General features: G+C 37.4%; 26 non-coding genes across 26 annotated transcripts; all 26 read left to right on the forward strand.

The window, feature by feature from the left end:
• Nucleotides 1-80: 80 nt before the first annotated feature.
• On the forward strand, nt 81-199 carry LOC143697296 (5S ribosomal RNA). The gene has a single exon (XR_013186328.1). It is a non-coding gene; the product is annotated as a 5S ribosomal RNA (ribosomal RNA).
• Nucleotides 200-6367: 6168 nt separating this feature from the next.
• On the forward strand, nt 6368-6486 carry LOC143697297 (5S ribosomal RNA). The gene has a single exon (XR_013186329.1). It is a non-coding gene; the product is annotated as a 5S ribosomal RNA (ribosomal RNA).
• A 372-nt stretch (nt 6487-6858) lies between these two features.
• LOC143697299 (5S ribosomal RNA) lies at nt 6859-6977 on the forward strand. The gene has a single exon (XR_013186331.1). It is a non-coding gene; the product is annotated as a 5S ribosomal RNA (ribosomal RNA).
• A 370-nt stretch (nt 6978-7347) lies between these two features.
• On the forward strand, nt 7348-7466 carry LOC143697300 (5S ribosomal RNA). The gene has a single exon (XR_013186332.1). It is a non-coding gene; the product is annotated as a 5S ribosomal RNA (ribosomal RNA).
• A 363-nt stretch (nt 7467-7829) lies between these two features.
• LOC143697301 (5S ribosomal RNA) lies at nt 7830-7948 on the forward strand. Its single transcript, XR_013186333.1, has one exon. It is a non-coding gene; the product is annotated as a 5S ribosomal RNA (ribosomal RNA).
• A 372-nt stretch (nt 7949-8320) lies between these two features.
• LOC143697302 (5S ribosomal RNA) lies at nt 8321-8439 on the forward strand. The gene has a single exon (XR_013186334.1). It is a non-coding gene; the product is annotated as a 5S ribosomal RNA (ribosomal RNA).
• A 372-nt stretch (nt 8440-8811) lies between these two features.
• On the forward strand, nt 8812-8930 carry LOC143697303 (5S ribosomal RNA). The gene has a single exon (XR_013186335.1). It is a non-coding gene; the product is annotated as a 5S ribosomal RNA (ribosomal RNA).
• A 371-nt stretch (nt 8931-9301) lies between these two features.
• LOC143697305 (5S ribosomal RNA) lies at nt 9302-9420 on the forward strand. The gene has a single exon (XR_013186337.1). It is a non-coding gene; the product is annotated as a 5S ribosomal RNA (ribosomal RNA).
• A 162-nt stretch (nt 9421-9582) lies between these two features.
• Nucleotides 9583-9701, forward strand: LOC143697306 (5S ribosomal RNA). Its single transcript, XR_013186338.1, has one exon. It is a non-coding gene; the product is annotated as a 5S ribosomal RNA (ribosomal RNA).
• A 372-nt stretch (nt 9702-10073) lies between these two features.
• On the forward strand, nt 10074-10192 carry LOC143697307 (5S ribosomal RNA). Its single transcript, XR_013186339.1, has one exon. It is a non-coding gene; the product is annotated as a 5S ribosomal RNA (ribosomal RNA).
• Nucleotides 10193-10562: 370 nt separating this feature from the next.
• Nucleotides 10563-10681, forward strand: LOC143697309 (5S ribosomal RNA). The gene has a single exon (XR_013186340.1). It is a non-coding gene; the product is annotated as a 5S ribosomal RNA (ribosomal RNA).
• Nucleotides 10682-10843: 162 nt separating this feature from the next.
• On the forward strand, nt 10844-10962 carry LOC143697345 (5S ribosomal RNA). The gene has a single exon (XR_013186376.1). It is a non-coding gene; the product is annotated as a 5S ribosomal RNA (ribosomal RNA).
• Nucleotides 10963-11333: 371 nt separating this feature from the next.
• On the forward strand, nt 11334-11452 carry LOC143697310 (5S ribosomal RNA). Its single transcript, XR_013186341.1, has one exon. It is a non-coding gene; the product is annotated as a 5S ribosomal RNA (ribosomal RNA).
• Nucleotides 11453-11614: 162 nt separating this feature from the next.
• On the forward strand, nt 11615-11733 carry LOC143697311 (5S ribosomal RNA). Its single transcript, XR_013186342.1, has one exon. It is a non-coding gene; the product is annotated as a 5S ribosomal RNA (ribosomal RNA).
• Nucleotides 11734-12105: 372 nt separating this feature from the next.
• LOC143697312 (5S ribosomal RNA) lies at nt 12106-12224 on the forward strand. Its single transcript, XR_013186343.1, has one exon. It is a non-coding gene; the product is annotated as a 5S ribosomal RNA (ribosomal RNA).
• A 370-nt stretch (nt 12225-12594) lies between these two features.
• On the forward strand, nt 12595-12713 carry LOC143697313 (5S ribosomal RNA). The gene has a single exon (XR_013186344.1). It is a non-coding gene; the product is annotated as a 5S ribosomal RNA (ribosomal RNA).
• A 372-nt stretch (nt 12714-13085) lies between these two features.
• LOC143697314 (5S ribosomal RNA) lies at nt 13086-13204 on the forward strand. Its single transcript, XR_013186345.1, has one exon. It is a non-coding gene; the product is annotated as a 5S ribosomal RNA (ribosomal RNA).
• Nucleotides 13205-13366: 162 nt separating this feature from the next.
• Nucleotides 13367-13485, forward strand: LOC143697346 (5S ribosomal RNA). The gene has a single exon (XR_013186377.1). It is a non-coding gene; the product is annotated as a 5S ribosomal RNA (ribosomal RNA).
• Nucleotides 13486-13856: 371 nt separating this feature from the next.
• LOC143697315 (5S ribosomal RNA) lies at nt 13857-13975 on the forward strand. Its single transcript, XR_013186346.1, has one exon. It is a non-coding gene; the product is annotated as a 5S ribosomal RNA (ribosomal RNA).
• A 371-nt stretch (nt 13976-14346) lies between these two features.
• LOC143697317 (5S ribosomal RNA) lies at nt 14347-14465 on the forward strand. The gene has a single exon (XR_013186348.1). It is a non-coding gene; the product is annotated as a 5S ribosomal RNA (ribosomal RNA).
• A 6168-nt stretch (nt 14466-20633) lies between these two features.
• LOC143697318 (5S ribosomal RNA) lies at nt 20634-20752 on the forward strand. Its single transcript, XR_013186349.1, has one exon. It is a non-coding gene; the product is annotated as a 5S ribosomal RNA (ribosomal RNA).
• A 372-nt stretch (nt 20753-21124) lies between these two features.
• Nucleotides 21125-21243, forward strand: LOC143697319 (5S ribosomal RNA). Its single transcript, XR_013186350.1, has one exon. It is a non-coding gene; the product is annotated as a 5S ribosomal RNA (ribosomal RNA).
• A 370-nt stretch (nt 21244-21613) lies between these two features.
• On the forward strand, nt 21614-21732 carry LOC143697320 (5S ribosomal RNA). Its single transcript, XR_013186351.1, has one exon. It is a non-coding gene; the product is annotated as a 5S ribosomal RNA (ribosomal RNA).
• Nucleotides 21733-22095: 363 nt separating this feature from the next.
• Nucleotides 22096-22214, forward strand: LOC143697321 (5S ribosomal RNA). The gene has a single exon (XR_013186352.1). It is a non-coding gene; the product is annotated as a 5S ribosomal RNA (ribosomal RNA).
• A 371-nt stretch (nt 22215-22585) lies between these two features.
• LOC143697322 (5S ribosomal RNA) lies at nt 22586-22704 on the forward strand. Its single transcript, XR_013186353.1, has one exon. It is a non-coding gene; the product is annotated as a 5S ribosomal RNA (ribosomal RNA).
• Nucleotides 22705-23067: 363 nt separating this feature from the next.
• Nucleotides 23068-23186, forward strand: LOC143697323 (5S ribosomal RNA). Its single transcript, XR_013186354.1, has one exon. It is a non-coding gene; the product is annotated as a 5S ribosomal RNA (ribosomal RNA).
• Nucleotides 23187-23622: the final 436 nt, after the last annotated feature.

A 23622-nucleotide genomic window follows, 5' to 3' on the forward strand; every position in this document is an offset into this window, starting at 1 on the left:
GAGTTTTTTCAAAAGTTGTTCTTAGTTTTCTTCACTAATGGTCTAACCTTTTAAATAGCCCAATTTTGGCAGCAGTTTTCGCTTACGGCCATACCACCTTGGGCACGCCCGATCTCGTCTGATCTCGGAAGCTAAGCAGGGTCGGGCCTGGTTAGTACTTGGATGGGAGACCGCCTGGGAATACCAGGTGCTGTAAGCTTTTAAAAAAAAAAAAAAAAAAAAAAAGAGTGCCTGAGCTTCAAAAAGCCTTAAAAAGTCTCTGAGATTCTTCAGAAAGCATGAAAGAGTTTGAGTTTTTTCAAAAGTTCTTCTTAGTCTTCTTCACTAATGGTCTAAGCTTTTAAATAAGGCCTGGTTAGTACTTGGATGGGAGGCCGCATGGGAATACTAGGTGTTGTAAGCTTTTTTAAGAAAAAAAAAAAAGAGTCCCTGAGCTTCTTCAAAAAGCCTTAAAAAGTCTCTGAGATTCTTCAGAAAGCATGAAAGAGCTTGAGTTTTTTCAAAAGTTGTTCTTAGTTTTCTTCACTAATGGTCTAACCTTTTAAATAGCCCAATTTTGGCAGCAGTTTTAGCTTACGGCCATACCACCTTGGTCACGCCCGATCTAGTTGGTACGATCCAGGAAGTGAGTTGGCTGCAGTTGGAGAGGAAGGCTCTCCCCCATTTTTGTTTTTCTATTTGTGTTTTGTTTTTCGAGTTTGTTACTTTAAGTTAGTTTTTTTCGCTTTATTTTGCTTTTCAAACCACCTAACAGCAGCTTTTGCTGGCTGGAGGGTGGTTTTTAATTTTATTTTTGCAATTATGGACGGATTAACGGCGAACGACACTGGACTGGTTGGAGGAACACGCACGGTAATTGACAATGGACTGGCAGGAGGAACACGAATGGCAAACGACACTGGACTGGCGGGAGGAACACGAATGGCAAAAGACACTGGACTGGCGGGAGGAACACGAATGGCAAACGACACTGGACTAGAGAATCGACAAAGAACTGGGAATGGAAAGGATCAAGAAGCAAGGAAAAGATTTGGTGAAAGAAAATATTTAAAAGAGGCAACAGTGATCGTAAGTACAGAGAACGTGAGTGGAGTGAGAGCGGAGGATATAATTAAAGCGATTTCGGAACAAATTGGAAGTGGAAAGGTGTTGGCTGTAAGACCCAGGCAAGGCAAAGAATATGAACTGACACTAGAACAGGAAGAAATGTGCGACGTTTTAATCGATGGATTGACAATAAAGGGAGTGGACTGTGAAGTAAAGAAGCTGCAAAATAAAGATTACGTTGTTTCATTCATGCACCTGCCTGTCTACCTGGAGGATAATGAAATTTTGGACAAATTGGAAGGATGGGGGGTTTCCCCCATATCTAAAATCAAAAGAAGGTGCTATCCGGGCACTGACGTAGAAGACGGCACCAGGTTTGTGAAGGTGAGGTTCCCCAAAGAAGTGGCATCACTCCCTTATAGCACAAAGCTGGAAACAGCGGAAGGGCCACAGTACTTTAGGGTGATGCACAGCCACCAGGTAAAGACCTGTCGGCTGTGCATGAGCCCAGGACATCTACTGAAAGATTGCCCAGATTTCAAGTGCTATAAGTGTGAGGAAAGGGGCCATTTTGCACGAGATTGCAACGCCGTCAGGTGCCCGGATTGCCAAGAAATTTTAAATAAATGTGAATGCTGGATGGAGGGAGAGGTAGGAGGAAGGGAAGTACAGGTAGACAGACAGGTGCATGAAGGAAACAACGAGGAAAGACAAGAAGAGGACGAATCACAACCAAAGGAAGCAGAGGAAGGAACAAACAACAGACAAGAAGGAGAAGGAGGAAATGAAAAGGATGATGAACAGATAAGTGAAGAGGACACGCTGTTGACACCAATGGACATATCTTCAAATCATGGACAAAAAGGAAAAGAACAAGACAAAGAAACAGACAGCGAAGGAGAAATAAGGATGGAGGAGGACGAGAAGAAAAAAGTGGAGAGGGGACAAGGACGAAGAAGATTGCTAAAGGTAAAGCCAAATATAGAAACTGCAAGGAAAAAAGTGTTGAAAAAAGGACTAATCGAGTGTTTAAACAGGTTTGAGGTGTTAAAGGAACTGGAGGAGAAAGACTAAGAATAATGGTTTTTAGATATTTATTCTTTTTATTTTTAATGGTACTAAGTTGTGTGACTTTTAATGCGAGAGGACTTTTGAACTTAAGGAAATTTGAAAATGTAAAAGAAAAATGTAAAACAGAAGACATTATTGTGCTACAAGAAACAAACTGGAGAGAAAATGTGATGAATGATTTTAAAAAGAGATGGGAAGGAGGGATTTTATACAATAATGGAGATGGGAGGTTTGGAAGAGGAGTGGCTTTTTTAATGAAGGATGATGTTTTTAAAGCAAGTAAAATTCTATACAAAGATACGATGGGAAAATGTATGGTGGTTGAGACAATACATGAAGGAAGAGAATTGATTTTAGTAAATGTACATGCACCAACGGAAGAGAAAGAAAAGAAAGAGTTTTTTAATGTTTTAAGAAGTATTGTAAAGAAGTATAAGGAAATAATAATGATGGGGGATTTTAACACGGTTTTTAATAAACATGACATGGCAGAAGGAATGGTTTTTAAAACTGATACAGGGAGAAAAGAATTAAAAGCATCAATGGCAGAAAATAATATGATAGATGTGTGGAGAGAAAGAAATGAAAGGAAAAAAGAATTTTCAAGGATACAAATAGTAGGGAGCTTTGTGTGCAAAACAAGAATTGACTTTATTTTATGTACGAGGAATGTGGAGAATTTTATCGAAAATATCAAGTATGAAGACACAAGTTTGAGCGATCACAAGTTTTTATTTTTTAAAATGGACTGGAATAAAGTGCAAAGAGGGCCAGGGATATGGGTTTTAAATACTAAAATGTTAGAAAATGAAGACTATGTTTTAAAGGTTAAAGAAATTATAGAAAAAGAAAAGGAAAATGAAATGTATGAAGAAGATAAGAGAATATGGTGGGAGAACGTAAAGTTTTTAATTAAAAAATTCTCGATTAAGTATTGTAGTATAATACACAAATGCAAAAGATACAAAGAAAAAGAAATAAAGGAAAGTTTGGAAGTGGAATTGAATAAAGAAAATAAAGATATACAAAAGATAAAGGAAATGGAGGGAAAACTGAAAGAAATAGAGGAAAAAGAATATGAGGGGGCGAGGTTAAGAAGCAAAGCTAAATATACAGTGGAGGGAGAAAAATGCACCAAGTTTTTTTTTGATTTGGAAAAAAAGAAAGGGAAAGCTGAAACGATTAAAGAGATAAGAGGAAAAAATGGGGAAATTGTAGAAGGGAATGAAAAAATTTTAGAAGAAATAAGGAATTTTTATGAAGAGCTTTTTAGTACAAGAGGTGTAAAAGAAAACGAAAAAATGGAATTGTTGAATCAGATAAAAGCAAAAATTAGCGAGGAAGATAAAAAAGAATGTGATCAAGAAGTCAGAGAAGAGGAGATAGAAAGAGCAATACAGCAGCTGAATAAAAAGAAAAGTCCAGGAATAGATGGTTTAGGAAGTGAATTTTATATATGTTTTAAAGAGATTTTAACAAAGATTTTAAAGGAAGTTTTTAGAGAAATTTTTGGAAAAGAAGAAGTTAATGAAAGAATGGGGATGGGCATAACAAAACTGATATATAAAAGGAAAGGAGAAAAAGTAGATTTAAAAAACTACAGGCCAATCACAATGCTAAACACAGATCTTAAGATTTTAGCGAAAGTTTTAGCAAACAGGTTAAAGGAAGTAATGCCAAGTATAATCAAAACAAATCAAGCGTACGGAGTAAAAGGAAGAGATATAGCGGACACGACAATGAGCATAAGAGACACAATATGGTACTTGAAAGAAGAGAAAGAAGAAGGATACGTAATTAGTTTAGATTTTGAAAAAGCTTTTGATAGGGTTGAACACGGGTATTTATTTGATGTTTTAAAGAAATTTGGTTTTGGGGGAGATTTTATTAAATGGATTGAGATTTTATATAAGGGTGCTTTAACAAGAATAAAATGTAATGGGTTTTTAACAGAATGTTTTAAAATCACAAGATCAATAAGACAGGGGTGTCCACTTTCAGCGTTATTATATTCACTTGTATCGGAACCGTTGGGATTGGCTATAAAACAAAAAGAAGAAATAACTGGAATTGAAATTGAGGAAAACAAGTCTGAAGGGAAGGTTTTTCAATATGCTGATGACACAACGATAATAGTAAAAGGAAAGGAGAGCGTTAAAGAAGTTATGAAGGTTGTAGAAGAATATTGTAAAGGATCTGGGAGTAAAGTAAATGAAGATAAGACGGTGTATATGAGATTTGGTAAAGCTATGATTTTAAGGGATTGTTTTAATTTCAAGGAAGTGGAAGAAATAAGGATTTTAGGAATTTTAATGGGGAAAAATGAGAGGAAAGTAAGAGATGAAATGTGGGAGCAACTAGTAACAGAAATAGAGAGAAGGTTAAATTTTTGGAAATTGAGAACATTAAACTTGAAAGGGAAGGTTTTAATATTGAATGTTTTAATGGTTTCTAAGCTATGGTATGTTTTATATGTGTCGGAGATGCCATTGTGGACAGAAAAGAGGCTGAAGAAATGTTTTCTTGACTTTTTATGGGAGGGGAAACCAGCAAGAATAGCTTTTAACACACTTTTAGGGGCAGTAGACAAGGGGGGTTTAGGATTAATAGATGTGGAACAGAGAAAAAATAGTTTGAGAGTTAAAATAGTGAAGAAATACATACAAGATGAGGGCAAAGCAGAGTGGAAAAAGACCATGAAATATTTTTTAAACAAATGTGGGAATTTTAATATGGGGGATGGAATTTTATGGATGAAAACGAAAATTTGGATGATGGAAAGACTACCAGAGTTTTATAGAGAAATTTTGAGTGCCTGGGGAAAATTTTTAGCCAAAGTCGAGTATGATCCACATGGGAGAGAAAACATTTTAAATCAACCTCTGTTCTTAAACAAAAACATTTTAAAACAAGACAAAGAAATGTTTTTAAAGAAATGGATGGAAGTGGGGATAACAAGAGTGAGAGACGTTTTATATGAATTCAAAGAAGGGTTTTTACCAACACAATTTATTGTGGATGCAATGGAGGAGGCAAAAGAGGATTACAGTGAACAAGAAATTTTAAATAAGTATGAAATCATTAAAAGTGCAATACCCAAAGAGTGGATTAAAAGAATAGAATGTATGGAAGGAGAGCCAAAAGAGAAATGTATTTATGTGAAATTGGGGGGGAAAGTGAATGATTTTAAGGAATGTACTGTGAAAATGATTTATTGTTCTTTTAGAGATGATGTTTTTAAAGAGCCAATTGCAAATGAATACTGGGTGCAGAAATTCAAAGATTTAAAAAAAGAGTGTATATGGAGAAACATGAGGGGGAAGTGTGTGGAAACAAAATTGGGATGTTTAGAATATTTTATAAGACATAAAGTGATTTTTACTGAGGCAATTTTAAATAAAATAGGAATTGAGCAAAACGCTCTGTGTAAAGTGTGCCAGGAAAAGGAAGAGTGGATTTTACATATATTTTTATACTGTAAAGAACTGGAGGAATTTTTAAGGAAATGTAAATGCTTAATTAAAGAGTTGACTGAGGAGTGGGATGAAAGTGTAATGGAATGGAACAGAGTTGTGATGTTTGGTTGGGAAAAGAAGTGTCAAAACAAAAGTTTTATAAATCTGTGTGTAATGTTGATGAAAAGTGCAATATGGGAGAGAAGAACTGTGGCTAAAAAGGAAAAAATTGTGTTGGATGTTTGGACTATGTTTAAAAGGAAAACTGAATTGTATATTGAAAGATTGTATGTTTATTTTAAATGTGAAAATATGTTGGATGCTTTTTATGATATTTTTACCCCAAAAGTTTGTTGTGTCCTTAAAGACCAAATGTGGAAGCTGCCGGGAAGTGATGGAGTTTTTTAAATAATGTATGTAAATGAAATATATGTGATGTAGAGATGTATGTAGAAGAAAATATGTATTTTTTATTGTATTTATTTTTATTGTATTTTATTGATTGAAATTTCTTAATAAAAAAAAAAAAAAAAAGGCACGCCCGATCTCGTCTGATCTCGGAAGCTAAGCAGGGTCGGGCCTGGTTAGTACTTGGATGGGAGACCGCCTGGGAATACCAGGTGCTGTAAGCTTTTAAAAAAAAAAAAAAGAGTGCCTGAGCTTCAAAAAGCCTTAAAAAGTCTCTGAGATTCTTCAGAAAGCATGAAAGAGTTTGAGTTTTTTCAAAAGTTGTTCTTAGTTTTCTTCACTAATGGTCTAACCTTTTAAATAGCCCAATTTTGGCAGCAGTATTCGCTTACGGCCATACCACCTTGGGCACGCCCGATCTCGTCTGATCTCGGAAGCTAAGCAGGGTCGGGCCTGGTTAGTACTTGGATGGGAGACCGCCTGGGAATACCAGGTGCTGTAAGCTTTTAAAAAAAAAAAAAAAAAAAAAAAGAGTGCCTGAGCTTCAAAAAGCCTTAAAAAGTCTCTGAGATTCTTCAGAAAGCATGAAAGAGTTTGAGTTTTTTCAAAAGTTCTTCTTAGTCTTCTTCACTAATGGTCTAAGCTTTTAAATAAGGCCTGGTTAGTACTTGGATGGGAGGCCGCATGGGAATACTAGGTGTTGTAAGCTTTTTTAAGAAAAAAAAAAAAGAGTCCCTGAGCTTCTTCAAAAAGCCTTAAAAAGTCTCTGAGATTCTTCAGAAAGCATGAAAGAGCTTGAGTTTTTTCAAAAGTTGTTCTTAGTTTTCTTCACTAATGGTCTAACCTTTTAAATAGCCCAATTTTGGCAGCAGTTTTAGCTTACGGCCATACCACCTTGGGCACGCCCGATCTCGTCTGATCTCGGAAGCTAAGCAGGGTCGGGCCTGGTTAGTACTTGGATGGGAGACCGCCTGGGAATACCAGGTGCTGTAAGCTTTTAAAAAAAAAAAAAAAAAAAAAGAGTGCCTGAGCTTCAAAAAGCCTTAAAAAGTCTCTGAGATTCTTCAGAAAGCATGAAAGAGTTTGAGTTTTTTCAAAAGTTCTTCTTAGTCTTCTTCACTAATGGTCTAAGCTTTTAAATAAGGCCTGGTTAGTACTTGGATGGGAGGCCGCATGGGAATACTAGGTGTTGTAAGCTTTTTTAAGAAAAAAAAAAAAGAGTCCCTGAGCTTCTTCAAAAAGCCTTAAAAAGTCTCTGAGATTCTTCAGAAAGCATGAAAGAGCTTGAGTTTTTTCAAAAGTTGTTCTTAGTTTTCTTCACTAATGGTCTAACCTTTTAAATAGCCCAATTTTGGCAGCAGTTTTAGCTTACGGCCATACCACCTTGGGCACGCCCGATCTCGTCTGATCTCGGAAGCTAAGCAGGGTCGGGCCTGGTTAGTACTTGGATGGGAGACCGCCTGGGAATACCAGGTGCTGTAAGCTTTTAAAAAAAAAAAAAAGAGTGCCTGAGCTTCAAAAAGCCTTAAAAAGTCTCTGAGATTCTTCAGAAAGCATGAAAGAGTTTGAGTTTTTTCAAAAGTTCTTCTTAGTCTTCTTCACTAATGGTCTAAGCTTTTAAATAAGGCCTGGTTAGTACTTGGATGGGAGGCCGCATGGGAATACTAGGTGTTGTAAGCTTTTTTAAGAAAAAAAAAAAAGAGTCCCTGAGCTTCTTCAAAAAGCCTTAAAAAGTCTCTGAGATTCTTCAGAAAGCATGAAAGAGCTTGAGTTTTTTCAAAAGTTGTTCTTAGTTTTCTTCACTAATGGTCTAACCTTTTAAATAGCCCAATTTTGGCAGCAGTTTTAGCTTACGGCCATACCACCTTGGGCACGCCCGATCTCGTCTGATCTCGGAAGCTAAGCAGGGTCGGGCCTGGTTAGTACTTGGATGGGAGACCGCCTGGGAATACCAGGTGCTGTAAGCTTTTAAAAAAAAAAAAAAAAAAAAAAAGAGTGCCTGAGCTTCAAAAAGCCTTAAAAAGTCTCTGAGATTCTTCAGAAAGCATGAAAGAGTTTGAGTTTTTTCAAAAGTTCTTCTTAGTCTTCTTCACTAATGGTCTAAGCTTTTAAATAAGGCCTGGTTAGTACTTGGATGGGAGGCCGCATGGGAATACTAGGTGTTGTAAGCTTTTTTAAGAAAAAAAAAAAAGAGTCCCTGAGCTTCTTCAAAAAGCCTTAAAAAGTCTCTGAGATTCTTCAGAAAGCATGAAAGAGCTTGAGTTTTTTCAAAAGTTGTTCTTAGTTTTCTTCACTAATGGTCTAACCTTTTAAATAGCCCAATTTTGGCAGCAGTTTTAGCTTACGGCCATACCACCTTGGGCACGCCCGATCTCGTCTGATCTCGGAAGCTAAGCAGGGTCGGGCCTGGTTAGTACTTGGATGGGAGACCGCCTGGGAATACCAGGTGCTGTAAGCTTTTAAAAAAAAAAAAAAAAAAAAAAAGAGTGCCTGAGCTTCAAAAAGCCTTAAAAAGTCTCTGAGATTCTTCAGAAAGCATGAAAGAGTTTGAGTTTTTTCAAAAGTTCTTCTTAGTCTTCTTCACTAATGGTCTAAGCTTTTAAATAAGGCCTGGTTAGTACTTGGATGGGAGGCCGCATGGGAATACTAGGTGTTGTAAGCTTTTTTAAGAAAAAAAAAAAAGAGTCCCTGAGCTTCTTCAAAAAGCCTTAAAAAGTCTCTGAGATTCTTCAGAAAGCATGAAAGAGCTTGAGTTTTTTCAAAAGTTGTTCTTAGTTTTCTTCACTAATGGTCTAACCTTTTAAATAGCCCAATTTTGGCAGCAGTTTTAGCTTACGGCCATACCACCTTGGGCACGCCCGATCTCGTCTGATCTCGGAAGCTAAGCAGGGTCGGGCCTGGTTAGTACTTGGATGGGAGACCGCCTGGGAATACCAGGTGCTGTAAGCTTTTAAAAAAAAAAAAAAAAAAAAAAGAGTGCCTGAGCTTCAAAAAGCCTTAAAAAGTCTCTGAGATTCTTCAGAAAGCATGAAAGAGTTTGAGTTTTTTCAAAAGTTCTTCTTAGTCTTCTTCACTAATGGTCTAAGCTTTTAAATAAGGCCTGGTTAGTACTTGGATGGGAGGCCGCATGGGAATACTAGGTGTTGTAAGCTTTTTTAAGAAAAAAAAAAAAGAGTCCCTGAGCTTCTTCAAAAAGCCTTAAAAAGTCTCTGAGATTCTTCAGAAAGCATGAAAGAGCTTGAGTTTTTTCAAAAGTTGTTCTTAGTTTTCTTCACTAATGGTCTAACCTTTTAAATAGCCCAATTTTGGCAGCAGTTTTAGCTTACGGCCATACCACCTTGGGCACGCCCGATCTCGTCTGATCTCGGAAGCTAAGCAGGGTCGGGCCTGGTTAGTACTTGGATGGGAGACCGCCTGGGAATACCAGGTGCTGTAAGCTTTTAAAAAAAAAAAAAAGAGTGCCTGAGCTTCAAAAAGCCTTAAAAAGTCTCTGAGATTCTTCAGAAAGCATGAAAGAGTTTGAGTTTTTTCAAAAGTTGTTCTTAGTTTTCTTCACTAATGGTCTAACCTTTTAAATAGCCCAATTTTGGCAGCAGTTTTAGCTTACGGCCATACCACCTTGGGCACGCCCGATCTCGTCTGATCTCGGAAGCTAAGCAGGGTCGGGCCTGGTTAGTACTTGGATGGGAGACCGCCTGGGAATACCAGGTGCTGTAAGCTTTTAAAAAAAAAAAAAAAAAAAAAAAGAGTGCCTGAGCTTCAAAAAGCCTTAAAAAGTCTCTGAGATTCTTCAGAAAGCATGAAAGAGTTTGAGTTTTTTCAAAAGTTCTTCTTAGTCTTCTTCACTAATGGTCTAAGCTTTTAAATAAGGCCTGGTTAGTACTTGGATGGGAGGCCGCATGGGAATACTAGGTGTTGTAAGCTTTTTTAAGAAAAAAAAAAAAGAGTCCCTGAGCTTCTTCAAAAAGCCTTAAAAAGTCTCTGAGATTCTTCAGAAAGCATGAAAGAGCTTGAGTTTTTTCAAAAGTTGTTCTTAGTTTTCTTCACTAATGGTCTAACCTTTTAAATAGCCCAATTTTGGCAGCAGTTTTAGCTTACGGCCATACCACCTTGGGCACGCCCGATCTCGTCTGATCTCGGAAGCTAAGCAGGGTCGGGCCTGGTTAGTACTTGGATGGGAGACCGCCTGGGAATACCAGGTGCTGTAAGCTTTTAAAAAAAAAAAAAAAAAAAAAGAGTGCCTGAGCTTCAAAAAGCCTTAAAAAGTCTCTGAGATTCTTCAGAAAGCATGAAAGAGTTTGAGTTTTTTCAAAAGTTCTTCTTAGTCTTCTTCACTAATGGTCTAAGCTTTTAAATAAGGCCTGGTTAGTACTTGGATGGGAGGCCGCATGGGAATACTAGGTGTTGTAAGCTTTTTTAAGAAAAAAAAAAAAGAGTCCCTGAGCTTCTTCAAAAAGCCTTAAAAAGTCTCTGAGATTCTTCAGAAAGCATGAAAGAGCTTGAGTTTTTTCAAAAGTTGTTCTTAGTTTTCTTCACTAATGGTCTAACCTTTTAAATAGCCCAATTTTGGCAGCAGTTTTAGCTTACGGCCATACCACCTTGGGCACGCCCGATCTCGTCTGATCTCGGAAGCTAAGCAGGGTCGGGCCTGGTTAGTACTTGGATGGGAGACCGCCTGGGAATACCAGGTGCTGTAAGCTTTTAAAAAAAAAAAAAAGAGTGCCTGAGCTTCAAAAAGCCTTAAAAAGTCTCTGAGATTCTTCAGAAAGCATGAAAGAGTTTGAGTTTTTTCAAAAGTTGTTCTTAGTTTTCTTCACTAATGGTCTAACCTTTTAAATAGCCCAATTTTGGCAGCAGTATTCGCTTACGGCCATACCACCTTGGGCACGCCCGATCTCGTCTGATCTCGGAAGCTAAGCAGGGTCGGGACTGGTTAGTACTTGGATGGGAGACCGCCTGGGAATACCAGGTGCTGTAAGCTTTTAAAAAAAAAAAAAAAAAAAAAAGAGTGCCTGAGCTTCAAAAAGCCTTAAAAAGTCTCTGAGATTCTTCAGAAAGCATGAAAGAGTTTGAGTTTTTTCAAAAGTTCTTCTTAGTCTTCTTCACTAATGGTCTAAGCTTTTAAATAAGGCCTGGTTAGTACTTGGATGGGAGGCCGCATGGGAATACTAGGTGTTGTAAAAATTTTTAAGAAAAAAAAAAAAGAGTCCCTGAGCTTCTTCAAAAAGCCTTAAAAAGTCTCTGAGATTCTTCAGAAAGCATGAAAGAGCTTGAGTTTTTTCAAAAGTTGTTCTTAGTTTTCTTCACTAATGGTCTAACCTTTTAAATAGCCCAATTTTGGCAGCAGTTTTAGCTTACGGCCATACCACCTTGGGCACGCCCGATCTCGTCTGATCTCGGAAGCTAAGCAGGGTCGGGCCTGGTTAGTACTTGGATGGGAGACCGCCTGGGAATACCAGGTGCTGTAAGCTTTTAAAAAAAAAAAAAAGAGTGCCTGAGCTTCAAAAAGCCTTAAAAAGTCTCTGAGATTCTTCAGAAAGCATGAAAGAGTTTGAGTTTTTTCAAAAGTTGTTCTTAGTTTTCTTCACTAATGGTCTAACCTTTTAAATAGCCCAATTTTGGCAGCAGTATTCGCTTACGGCCATACCACCTTGGGCACGCCCGATCTCGTCTGATCTCGGAAGCTAAGCAGGGTCGGGCCTGGTTAGTACTTGGATGGGAGACCGCCTGGGAATACCAGGTGCTGTAAGCTTTTAAAAAAAAAAAAAAAAAAAAAAAGAGTGCCTGAGCTTCAAAAAGCCTTAAAAAGTCTCTGAGATTCTTCAGAAAGCATGAAAGAGTTTGAGTTTTTTCAAAAGTTCTTCTTAGTCTTCTTCACTAATGGTCTAAGCTTTTAAATAAGGCCTGGTTAGTACTTGGATGGGAGGCCGCATGGGAATACTAGGTGTTGTAAGCTTTTTTAAGAAAAAAAAAAAAGAGTCCCTGAGCTTCTTCAAAAAGCCTTAAAAAGTCTCTGAGATTCTTCAGAAAGCATGAAAGAGCTTGAGTTTTTTCAAAAGTTGTTCTTAGTTTTCTTCACTAATGGTCTAACCTTTTAAATAGCCCAATTTTGGCAGCAGTTTTAGCTTACGGCCATACCACCTTGGGCACGCCCGATCTCGTCTGATCTCGGAAGCTAAGCAGGGTCGGGCCTGGTTAGTACTTGGATGGGAGACCGCCTGGGAATACCAGGTGCTGTAAGCTTTTAAAAAAAAAAAAAAAAAAAAAGAGTGCCTGAGCTTCAAAAAGCCTTAAAAAGTCTCTGAGATTCTTCAGAAAGCATGAAAGAGTTTGAGTTTTTTCAAAAGTTCTTCTTAGTCTTCTTCACTAATGGTCTAAGCTTTTAAATAAGGCCTGGTTAGTACTTGGATGGGAGGCCGCATGGGAATACTAGGTGTTGTAAGCTTTTTTAAGAAAAAAAAAAAAGAGTCCCTGAGCTTCTTCAAAAAGCCTTAAAAAGTCTCTGAGATTCTTCAGAAAGCATGAAAGAGCTTGAGTTTTTTCAAAAGTTGTTCTTAGTTTTCTTCACTAATGGTCTAACCTTTTAAATAGCCCAATTTTGGCAGCAGTTTTAGCTTACGGCCATACCACCTTGGGCACGCCCGATCTCGTCTGATCTCGGAAGCTAAGCAGGGTCGGGCCTGGTTAGTACTTGGATGGGAGACCGCCTGGGAATACCAGGTGCTGTAAGCTTTTAAAAAAAAAAAAAAAAAAAAAAAGAGTGCCTGAGCTTCAAAAAGCCTTAAAAAGTCTCTGAGATTCTTCAGAAAGCATGAAAGAGTTTGAGTTTTTTCAAAAGTTCTTCTTAGTCTTCTTCACTAATGGTCTAAGCTTTTAAATAAGGCCTGGTTAGTACTTGGATGGGAGGCCGCATGGGAATACTAGGTGTTGTAAGCTTTTTTAAGAAAAAAAAAAAAGAGTCCCTGAGCTTCTTCAAAAAGCCTTAAAAAGTCTCTGAGATTCTTCAGAAAGCATGAAAGAGCTTGAGTTTTTTCAAAAGTTGTTCTTAGTTTTCTTCACTAATGGTCTAACCTTTTAAATAGCCCAATTTTGGCAGCAGTTTTAGCTTACGGCCATACCACCTTGGGCACGCCCGATCTCGTCTGATCTCGGAAGCTAAGCAGGGTCGGGCCTGGTTAGTACTTGGATGGGAGACCGCCTGGGAATACCAGGTGCTGTAAGCTTTTAAAAAAAAAAAAAAGAGTGCCTGAGCTTCAAAAAGCCTTAAAAAGTCTCTGAGATTCTTCAGAAAGCATGAAAGAGTTTGAGTTTTTTCAAAAGTTGTTCTTAGTTTTCTTCACTAATGGTCTAACCTTTTAAATAGCCCAATTTTGGCAGCAGTATTCGCTTACGGCCATACCACCTTGGGCACGCCCGATCTCGTCTGATCTCGGAAGCTAAGCAGGGTCGGGACTGGTTAGTACTTGGATGGGAGACCGCCTGGGAATACCAGGTGCTGTAAGCTTTTAAAAAAAAAAAAAAAAAAAAAAGAGTGCCTGAGCTTCAAAAAGCCTTAAAAAGTCTCTGAGATTCTTCAGAAAGCATGAAAGAGTTTGAGTTTTTTCAAAAGTTCTTCTTAGTCTTCTTCACTAATGGTCTAAGCTTTTAAATAAGGCCTGGTTAGTACTTGGATGGGAGGCCGCATGGGAATACTAGGTGTTGTAAAAATTTTTAAGAAAAAAAAAAAAGAGTCCCTGAGCTTCTTCAAAAAGCCTTAAAAAGTCTCTGAGATTCTTCAGAAAGCATGAAAGAGCTTGAGTTTTTTCAAAAGTTGTTCTTAGTTTTCTTCACTAATGGTCTAACCTTTTAAATAGCCCAATTTTGGCAGCAGTTTTAGCTTACGGCCATACCACCTTGGGCACGCCCGATCTCGTCTGATCTCGGAAGCTAAGCAGGGTCGGGCCTGGTTAGTACTTGGATGGGAGACCGCCTGGGAATACCAGGTGCTGTAAGCTTTTAAAAAAAAAAAAAAAAAAAAAAGAGTGCCTGAGCTTCAAAAAGCCTTAAAAAGTCTCTGAGATTCTTCAGAAAGCATGAAAGAGTTTGAGTTTTTTCAAAAGTTCTTCTTAGTCTTCTTCACTAATGGTCTAAGCTTTTAAATAAGGCCTGGTTAGTACTTGGATGGGAGGCCGCATGGGAATACTAGGTGTTGTAAGCTTTTTTAAGAAAAAAAAAAAAGAGTCCCTGAGCTTCTTCAAAAAGCCTTAAAAAGTCTCTGAGATTCTTCAGAAAGCATGAAAGAGCTTGAGTTTTTTCAAAAGTTGTTCTTAGTTTTCTTCACTAATGGTCTAACCTTTTAAATAGCCCAATTTTGGCAGCAGTTTTCGCTTACGGCCATACCACCTTGGGCACGCCCGATCTCGTCTGATCTCGGAAGCTAAGCAGGGTCGGGCCTGGTTAGTACTTGGATGGGAGACCGCCTGGGAATACCAGGTGCTGTAAGCTTTTAAAAAAAAAAAAAAAAAAAAAAAGAGTGCCTGAGCTTCAAAAAGCCTTAAAAAGTCTCTGAGATTCTTCAGAAAGCATGAAAGAGTTTGAGTTTTTTCAAAAGTTCTTCTTAGTCTTCTTCACTAATGGTCTAAGCTTTTAAATAAGGCCTGGTTAGTACTTGGATGGGAGGCCGCATGGGAATACTAGGTGTTGTAAGCTTTTTTAAGAAAAAAAAAAAAGAGTCCCTGAGCTTCTTCAAAAAGCCTTAAAAAGTCTCTGAGATTCTTCAGAAAGCATGAAAGAGCTTGAGTTTTTTCAAAAGTTGTTCTTAGTTTTCTTCACTAATGGTCTAACCTTTTAAATAGCCCAATTTTGGCAGCAGTTTTAGCTTACGGCCATACCACCTTGGTCACGCCCGATCTAGTTGGTACGATCCAGGAAGTGAGTTGGCTGCAGTTGGAGAGGAAGGCTCTCCCCCATTTTTGTTTTTCTATTTGTGTTTTGTTTTTCGAGTTTGTTACTTTAAGTTAGTTTTTTTCGCTTTATTTTGCTTTTCAAACCACCTAACAGCAGCTTTTGCTGGCTGGAGGGTGGTTTTTAATTTTATTTTTGCAATTATGGACGGATTAACGGCGAACGACACTGGACTGGTTGGAGGAACACGCACGGTAATTGACAATGGACTGGCAGGAGGAACACGAATGGCAAACGACACTGGACTGGCGGGAGGAACACGAATGGCAAAAGACACTGGACTGGCGGGAGGAACACGAATGGCAAACGACACTGGACTAGAGAATCGACAAAGAACTGGGAATGGAAAGGATCAAGAAGCAAGGAAAAGATTTGGTGAAAGAAAATATTTAAAAGAGGCAACAGTGATCGTAAGTACAGAGAACGTGAGTGGAGTGAGAGCGGAGGATATAATTAAAGCGATTTCGGAACAAATTGGAAGTGGAAAGGTGTTGGCTGTAAGACCCAGGCAAGGCAAAGAATATGAACTGACACTAGAACAGGAAGAAATGTGCGACGTTTTAATCGATGGATTGACAATAAAGGGAGTGGACTGTGAAGTAAAGAAGCTGCAAAATAAAGATTACGTTGTTTCATTCATGCACCTGCCTGTCTACCTGGAGGATAATGAAATTTTGGACAAATTGGAAGGATGGGGGGTTTCCCCCATATCTAAAATCAAAAGAAGGTGCTATCCGGGCACTGACGTAGAAGACGGCACCAGGTTTGTGAAGGTGAGGTTCCCCAAAGAAGTGGCATCACTCCCTTATAGCACAAAGCTGGAAACAGCGGAAGGGCCACAGTACTTTAGGGTGATGCACAGCCACCAGGTAAAGACCTGTCGGCTGTGCATGAGCCCAGGACATCTACTGAAAGATTGCCCAGATTTCAAGTGCTATAAGTGTGAGGAAAGGGGCCATTTTGCACGAGATTGCAACGCCGTCAGGTGCCCGGATTGCCAAGAAATTTTAAATAAATGTGAATGCTGGATGGAGGGAGAGGTAGGAGGAAGGGAAGTACAGGTAGACAGACAGGTGCATGAAGGAAACAACGAGGAAAGACAAGAAGAGGACGAATCACAACCAAAGGAAGCAGAGGAAGGAACAAACAACAGACAAGAAGGAGAAGGAGGAAATGAAAAGGATGATGAACAGATAAGTGAAGAGGACACGCTGTTGACACCAATGGACATATCTTCAAATCATGGACAAAAAGGAAAAGAACAAGACAAAGAAACAGACAGCGAAGGAGAAATAAGGATGGAGGAGGACGAGAAGAAAAAAGTGGAGAGGGGACAAGGACGAAGAAGATTGCTAAAGGTAAAGCCAAATATAGAAACTGCAAGGAAAAAAGTGTTGAAAAAAGGACTAATCGAGTGTTTAAACAGGTTTGAGGTGTTAAAGGAACTGGAGGAGAAAGACTAAGAATAATGGTTTTTAGATATTTATTCTTTTTATTTTTAATGGTACTAAGTTGTGTGACTTTTAATGCGAGAGGACTTTTGAACTTAAGGAAATTTGAAAATGTAAAAGAAAAATGTAAAACAGAAGACATTATTGTGCTACAAGAAACAAACTGGAGAGAAAATGTGATGAATGATTTTAAAAAGAGATGGGAAGGAGGGATTTTATACAATAATGGAGATGGGAGGTTTGGAAGAGGAGTGGCTTTTTTAATGAAGGATGATGTTTTTAAAGCAAGTAAAATTCTATACAAAGATACGATGGGAAAATGTATGGTGGTTGAGACAATACATGAAGGAAGAGAATTGATTTTAGTAAATGTACATGCACCAACGGAAGAGAAAGAAAAGAAAGAGTTTTTTAATGTTTTAAGAAGTATTGTAAAGAAGTATAAGGAAATAATAATGATGGGGGATTTTAACACGGTTTTTAATAAACATGACATGGCAGAAGGAATGGTTTTTAAAACTGATACAGGGAGAAAAGAATTAAAAGCATCAATGGCAGAAAATAATATGATAGATGTGTGGAGAGAAAGAAATGAAAGGAAAAAAGAATTTTCAAGGATACAAATAGTAGGGAGCTTTGTGTGCAAAACAAGAATTGACTTTATTTTATGTACGAGGAATGTGGAGAATTTTATCGAAAATATCAAGTATGAAGACACAAGTTTGAGCGATCACAAGTTTTTATTTTTTAAAATGGACTGGAATAAAGTGCAAAGAGGGCCAGGGATATGGGTTTTAAATACTAAAATGTTAGAAAATGAAGACTATGTTTTAAAGGTTAAAGAAATTATAGAAAAAGAAAAGGAAAATGAAATGTATGAAGAAGATAAGAGAATATGGTGGGAGAACGTAAAGTTTTTAATTAAAAAATTCTCGATTAAGTATTGTAGTATAATACACAAATGCAAAAGATACAAAGAAAAAGAAATAAAGGAAAGTTTGGAAGTGGAATTGAATAAAGAAAATAAAGATATACAAAAGATAAAGGAAATGGAGGGAAAACTGAAAGAAATAGAGGAAAAAGAATATGAGGGGGCGAGGTTAAGAAGCAAAGCTAAATATACAGTGGAGGGAGAAAAATGCACCAAGTTTTTTTTTGATTTGGAAAAAAAGAAAGGGAAAGCTGAAACGATTAAAGAGATAAGAGGAAAAAATGGGGAAATTGTAGAAGGGAATGAAAAAATTTTAGAAGAAATAAGGAATTTTTATGAAGAGCTTTTTAGTACAAGAGGTGTAAAAGAAAACGAAAAAATGGAATTGTTGAATCAGATAAAAGCAAAAATTAGCGAGGAAGATAAAAAAGAATGTGATCAAGAAGTCAGAGAAGAGGAGATAGAAAGAGCAATACAGCAGCTGAATAAAAAGAAAAGTCCAGGAATAGATGGTTTAGGAAGTGAATTTTATATATGTTTTAAAGAGATTTTAACAAAGATTTTAAAGGAAGTTTTTAGAGAAATTTTTGGAAAAGAAGAAGTTAATGAAAGAATGGGGATGGGCATAACAAAACTGATATATAAAAGGAAAGGAGAAAAAGTAGATTTAAAAAACTACAGGCCAATCACAATGCTAAACACAGATCTTAAGATTTTAGCGAAAGTTTTAGCAAACAGGTTAAAGGAAGTAATGCCAAGTATAATCAAAACAAATCAAGCGTACGGAGTAAAAGGAAGAGATATAGCGGACACGACAATGAGCATAAGAGACACAATATGGTACTTGAAAGAAGAGAAAGAAGAAGGATACGTAATTAGTTTAGATTTTGAAAAAGCTTTTGATAGGGTTGAACACGGGTATTTATTTGATGTTTTAAAGAAATTTGGTTTTGGGGGAGATTTTATTAAATGGATTGAGATTTTATATAAGGGTGCTTTAACAAGAATAAAATGTAATGGGTTTTTAACAGAATGTTTTAAAATCACAAGATCAATAAGACAGGGGTGTCCACTTTCAGCGTTATTATATTCACTTGTATCGGAACCGTTGGGATTGGCTATAAAACAAAAAGAAGAAATAACTGGAATTGAAATTGAGGAAAACAAGTCTGAAGGGAAGGTTTTTCAATATGCTGATGACACAACGATAATAGTAAAAGGAAAGGAGAGCGTTAAAGAAGTTATGAAGGTTGTAGAAGAATATTGTAAAGGATCTGGGAGTAAAGTAAATGAAGATAAGACGGTGTATATGAGATTTGGTAAAGCTATGATTTTAAGGGATTGTTTTAATTTCAAGGAAGTGGAAGAAATAAGGATTTTAGGAATTTTAATGGGGAAAAATGAGAGGAAAGTAAGAGATGAAATGTGGGAGCAACTAGTAACAGAAATAGAGAGAAGGTTAAATTTTTGGAAATTGAGAACATTAAACTTGAAAGGGAAGGTTTTAATATTGAATGTTTTAATGGTTTCTAAGCTATGGTATGTTTTATATGTGTCGGAGATGCCATTGTGGACAGAAAAGAGGCTGAAGAAATGTTTTCTTGACTTTTTATGGGAGGGGAAACCAGCAAGAATAGCTTTTAACACACTTTTAGGGGCAGTAGACAAGGGGGGTTTAGGATTAATAGATGTGGAACAGAGAAAAAATAGTTTGAGAGTTAAAATAGTGAAGAAATACATACAAGATGAGGGCAAAGCAGAGTGGAAAAAGACCATGAAATATTTTTTAAACAAATGTGGGAATTTTAATATGGGGGATGGAATTTTATGGATGAAAACGAAAATTTGGATGATGGAAAGACTACCAGAGTTTTATAGAGAAATTTTGAGTGCCTGGGGAAAATTTTTAGCCAAAGTCGAGTATGATCCACATGGGAGAGAAAACATTTTAAATCAACCTCTGTTCTTAAACAAAAACATTTTAAAACAAGACAAAGAAATGTTTTTAAAGAAATGGATGGAAGTGGGGATAACAAGAGTGAGAGACGTTTTATATGAATTCAAAGAAGGGTTTTTACCAACACAATTTATTGTGGATGCAATGGAGGAGGCAAAAGAGGATTACAGTGAACAAGAAATTTTAAATAAGTATGAAATCATTAAAAGTGCAATACCCAAAGAGTGGATTAAAAGAATAGAATGTATGGAAGGAGAGCCAAAAGAGAAATGTATTTATGTGAAATTGGGGGGGAAAGTGAATGATTTTAAGGAATGTACTGTGAAAATGATTTATTGTTCTTTTAGAGATGATGTTTTTAAAGAGCCAATTGCAAATGAATACTGGGTGCAGAAATTCAAAGATTTAAAAAAAGAGTGTATATGGAGAAACATGAGGGGGAAGTGTGTGGAAACAAAATTGGGATGTTTAGAATATTTTATAAGACATAAAGTGATTTTTACTGAGGCAATTTTAAATAAAATAGGAATTGAGCAAAACGCTCTGTGTAAAGTGTGCCAGGAAAAGGAAGAGTGGATTTTACATATATTTTTATACTGTAAAGAACTGGAGGAATTTTTAAGGAAATGTAAATGCTTAATTAAAGAGTTGACTGAGGAGTGGGATGAAAGTGTAATGGAATGGAACAGAGTTGTGATGTTTGGTTGGGAAAAGAAGTGTCAAAACAAAAGTTTTATAAATCTGTGTGTAATGTTGATGAAAAGTGCAATATGGGAGAGAAGAACTGTGGCTAAAAAGGAAAAAATTGTGTTGGATGTTTGGACTATGTTTAAAAGGAAAACTGAATTGTATATTGAAAGATTGTATGTTTATTTTAAATGTGAAAATATGTTGGATGCTTTTTATGATATTTTTACCCCAAAAGTTTGTTGTGTCCTTAAAGACCAAATGTGGAAGCTGCCGGGAAGTGATGGAGTTTTTTAAATAATGTATGTAAATGAAATATATGTGATGTAGAGATGTATGTAGAAGAAAATATGTATTTTTTATTGTATTTATTTTTATTGTATTTTATTGATTGAAATTTCTTAATAAAAAAAAAAAAAAAAAGGCACGCCCGATCTCGTCTGATCTCGGAAGCTAAGCAGGGTCGGGCCTGGTTAGTACTTGGATGGGAGACCGCCTGGGAATACCAGGTGCTGTAAGCTTTTAAAAAAAAAAAAAAGAGTGCCTGAGCTTCAAAAAGCCTTAAAAAGTCTCTGAGATTCTTCAGAAAGCATGAAAGAGTTTGAGTTTTTTCAAAAGTTGTTCTTAGTTTTCTTCACTAATGGTCTAACCTTTTAAATAGCCCAATTTTGGCAGCAGTATTCGCTTACGGCCATACCACCTTGGGCACGCCCGATCTCGTCTGATCTCGGAAGCTAAGCAGGGTCGGGCCTGGTTAGTACTTGGATGGGAGACCGCCTGGGAATACCAGGTGCTGTAAGCTTTTAAAAAAAAAAAAAAAAAAAAAAAGAGTGCCTGAGCTTCAAAAAGCCTTAAAAAGTCTCTGAGATTCTTCAGAAAGCATGAAAGAGTTTGAGTTTTTTCAAAAGTTCTTCTTAGTCTTCTTCACTAATGGTCTAAGCTTTTAAATAAGGCCTGGTTAGTACTTGGATGGGAGGCCGCATGGGAATACTAGGTGTTGTAAGCTTTTTTAAGAAAAAAAAAAAAGAGTCCCTGAGCTTCTTCAAAAAGCCTTAAAAAGTCTCTGAGATTCTTCAGAAAGCATGAAAGAGCTTGAGTTTTTTCAAAAGTTGTTCTTAGTTTTCTTCACTAATGGTCTAACCTTTTAAATAGCCCAATTTTGGCAGCAGTTTTAGCTTACGGCCATACCACCTTGGGCACGCCCGATCTCGTCTGATCTCGGAAGCTAAGCAGGGTCGGGCCTGGTTAGTACTTGGATGGGAGACCGCCTGGGAATACCAGGTGCTGTAAGCTTTTAAAAAAAAAAAAAAAAAAAAAGAGTGCCTGAGCTTCAAAAAGCCTTAAAAAGTCTCTGAGATTCTTCAGAAAGCATGAAAGAGTTTGAGTTTTTTCAAAAGTTCTTCTTAGTCTTCTTCACTAATGGTCTAAGCTTTTAAATAAGGCCTGGTTAGTACTTGGATGGGAGGCCGCATGGGAATACTAGGTGTTGTAAGCTTTTTTAAGAAAAAAAAAAAAGAGTCCCTGAGCTTCTTCAAAAAGCCTTAAAAAGTCTCTGAGATTCTTCAGAAAGCATGAAAGAGCTTGAGTTTTTTCAAAAGTTGTTCTTAGTTTTCTTCACTAATGGTCTAACCTTTTAAATAGCCCAATTTTGGCAGCAGTTTTAGCTTACGGCCATACCACCTTGGGCACGCCCGATCTCGTCTGATCTCGGAAGCTAAGCAGGGTCGGGCCTGGTTAGTACTTGGATGGGAGACCGCCTGGGAATACCAGGTGCTGTAAGCTTTTAAAAAAAAAAAAAAGAGTGCCTGAGCTTCAAAAAGCCTTAAAAAGTCTCTGAGATTCTTCAGAAAGCATGAAAGAGTTTGAGTTTTTTCAAAAGTTCTTCTTAGTCTTCTTCACTAATGGTCTAAGCTTTTAAATAAGGCCTGGTTAGTACTTGGATGGGAGGCCGCATGGGAATACTAGGTGTTGTAAGCTTTTTTAAGAAAAAAAAAAAAGAGTCCCTGAGCTTCTTCAAAAAGCCTTAAAAAGTCTCTGAGATTCTTCAGAAAGCATGAAAGAGCTTGAGTTTTTTCAAAAGTTGTTCTTAGTTTTCTTCACTAATGGTCTAACCTTTTAAATAGCCCAATTTTGGCAGCAGTTTTAGCTTACGGCCATACCACCTTGGGCACGCCCGATCTCGTCTGATCTCGGAAGCTAAGCAGGGTCGGGCCTGGTTAGTACTTGGATGGGAGACCGCCTGGGAATACCAGGTGCTGTAAGCTTTTAAAAAAAAAAAAAAAAAAAAAAGAGTGCCTGAGCTTCAAAAAGCCTTAAAAAGTCTCTGAGATTCTTCAGAAAGCATGAAAGAGTTTGAGTTTTTTCAAAAGTTCTTCTTAGTCTTCTTCACTAATGGTCTAAGCTTTTAAATAAGGCCTGGTTAGTACTTGGATGGGAGGCCGCATGGGAATACTAGGTGTTGTAAGCTTTTTTAAGAAAAAAAAAAAAGAGTCCCTGAGCTTCTTCAAAAAGCCTTAAAAAGTCTCTGAGATTCTTCAGAAAGCATGAAAGAGCTTGAGTTTTTTCAAAAGTTGTTCTTAGTTTTCTTCACTAATGGTCTAACCTTTTAAATAGCCCAATTTTGGCAGCAGTTTTAGCTTACGGCCATACCACCTTGGGCACGCCCGATCTCGTCTGATCTCGGAAGCTAAGCAGGGTCGGGCCTGGTTAGTACTTGGATGGGAGACCGCCTGGGAATACCAGGTGCTGTAAGCTTTTAAAAAAAAAAAAAAGAGTGCCTGAGCTTCAAAAAGCCTTAAAAAGTCTCTGAGATTCTTCAGAAAGCATGAAAGAGTTTGAGTTTTTTCAAAAGTTCTTCTTAGTCTTCTTCACTAATGGTCTAAGCTTTTAAATAAGGCCTGGTTAGTACTTGGATGGGAGGCCGCATGGGAATACTAGGTGTTGTAAGCTTTTTTAAGAAAAAAAAAAAAGAGTCCCTGAGCTTCTTCAAAAAGCCTTAAAAAGTCTCTGAGATTCTTCAGAAAGCATGAAAGAGCTTGAGTTTTTTCAAAAGTTGTTCTTAGTTTTCTTCACTAATGGTCTAACCTTTTAAATAGCCCAATTTTGGCAGCAGTTTTAGCTTACGGCCATACCACCTTGGGCACGCCCGATCTCGTCTGATCTCGGAAGCTAAGCAGGGTCGGGCCTGGTTAGTACTTGGATGGGAGACCGCCTGGGAATACCAGGTGCTGTAAGCTTTTAAAAAAAAAAAAAAAAAAAAGAGTGCCTGAGCTTCAAAAAGCCTTAAAAAGTCTCTGAGATTCTTCAGAAAGCATGAAAGAGTTTGAGTTTTTTCAAAAGTTCTTCTTAGTCTTCTTCACTAATGGTCTAAGCTTTTAAATAAGGCCTGGTTAGTACTTGGATGGGAGGCCGCATGGGAATACTAGGTGTTGTAAGCTTTTTTAAGAAAAAAAAAAAAGAGTCCCTGAGCTTCTTCAAAAAGCCTTAAAAAGTCTCTGAGATTCTTCAGAAAGCATGAAAGAGCTTGAGTTTTTTCAAAAGTTGTTCTTAGTTTTCTTCACTAATGGTCTAACCTTTTAAATAGCCCAATTTTGGCAGCAGTTTTAGCTTACGGCCATACCACCTTGGGCACGCCCGATCTCGTCTGATCTCGGAAGCTAAGCAGGGTCGGGC

Source organism: Siphateles boraxobius, unplaced genomic scaffold (genome assembly GCF_051911475.1).
Source record: "Siphateles boraxobius isolate OS27281-9 unplaced genomic scaffold, OSU_SipBor_1 311, whole genome shotgun sequence".
Classification (NCBI taxonomy): domain Eukaryota; kingdom Metazoa; phylum Chordata; class Actinopteri; order Cypriniformes; family Leuciscidae; genus Siphateles; species Siphateles boraxobius.